Source organism: Sinocyclocheilus grahami, unplaced genomic scaffold, assembly GCF_001515645.1.
Source record: "Sinocyclocheilus grahami isolate Dianchi unplaced genomic scaffold, SAMN03320097.WGS_v1.1 scaffold1401.1, whole genome shotgun sequence".
Classification (NCBI taxonomy): Eukaryota; Metazoa; Chordata; class Actinopteri; order Cypriniformes; family Cyprinidae; genus Sinocyclocheilus; species Sinocyclocheilus grahami.
The window spans coordinates 37,606-38,940 of record NW_015506580.1 but is presented as its reverse complement, the minus strand read 5'-3'; the positions used below and the strand labels follow the sequence as shown (position 1 = coordinate 38,940).

Genomic DNA, 1,335 nt, shown 5'->3' with positions numbered 1-1,335 from the left:
CTGCACGTGCAGACACCAGCGGTGCATCCCTCACACTGGACACCAGACTGGGATACCGACGGACCGACCCCGACAATCTGGGTGCAACAGACAGGACGTGACATGACTCTGGATAATCAGCTGTGATGCGACGTGAATCTGGATGACTAGCTGAGACGTGACGAGGCTCTGGATGAACAGCTGAGACATGATGAGGCTCTGGCAGATCAGCTGAGACTTGACTGGACTCATGACGATCCACTGCGACTTGACTGGACTCCTGAAGATTAGCAGTGACCTGACATGACTCATGATAATGAACTGTAACTTGACTTGACTCATTATGATCAACTATGACTAAACTCGACTCAGGAAGATCAGCGGTGACTAGACTTGACCGAGGAAGATCAACTGTGACCTGACTTGCCTCATGACGATCAGTTCTGACTTGACTAGACTCATGAATATCAGTTGTGACTTGACTGAGCTCAGGAAGAACAACTGTGACTTGACTTGACTCAGGAAGATCAGCGGTGACTAGACCTGACTCATGATGATCCACTGGGACTAGACTTGACTCATGACGATCAACTGTGACTTGACTTGACTCATGAAGATCAGCTGTGACTTGACTAGATTCATGAATATCAGCTGCGACTTGACTTGACTCCTGAAGATTAGCAGTGACCTGACTTGACTCATGATAATGAACTGTAACTTGACTTGACTCATTATGATCAACTATGACTAAACTCGACTCAGGAAGATCAGCGGTGACTAGACTTGACCGAGGAAGATCAACTGTGACCTGACTTGCCTCATGACGATCAGTTCTGACTTGACTAGACTCATGAATATCAGTTGTGACTTGACTGAGCTCAGGAAGAACAACTGTGACTTGACTTGACTCAGGAAGATCAGCGGTGACTAGACCTGACTCATGATGATCCACTGGGACTAGACTTGACTCATGACGATCAACTGTGACTAGACTTGACCCATGACGATCAGCTGTGACTAGACTAGACTCATGATCATAAACTGTGACTTGATTTGACTCGTGATGATCAACTGTGATTAGACTCGACTCATAACTATCAGCTGTGACTTGACTAGACTAGACTAGACTCATGATCATAAACTGTGACTTGATTTGACTCGTGATGATCAACTGTGATTAGACTCGACTCATAACTATCAGCTGTGACTTGACTAGACTAGACTAGACTCATGATCATAAACTGTGACTTGATTTGACTCGTGATGATCAACTGTGATTAGACTCGACTCAAGAATATCAGCTGTGACTAGACTAGACTCATAACTATCAGCTGTGACTTGACTAGACTCATGAAA

The 1,335-nt window shown here is 45.1% G+C and overlaps 1 protein-coding gene across 1 annotated transcript in view; it reads left to right on the top strand.

The window, feature by feature from the left end:
* kel (Kell metallo-endopeptidase (Kell blood group)) overlaps positions 1 to 1,335 on the top strand; it is a 16,349-nt gene that overhangs the window by 8,844 nt on the left and 6,170 nt on the right. The gene's annotated exons all lie outside the window — the stretch shown is intronic.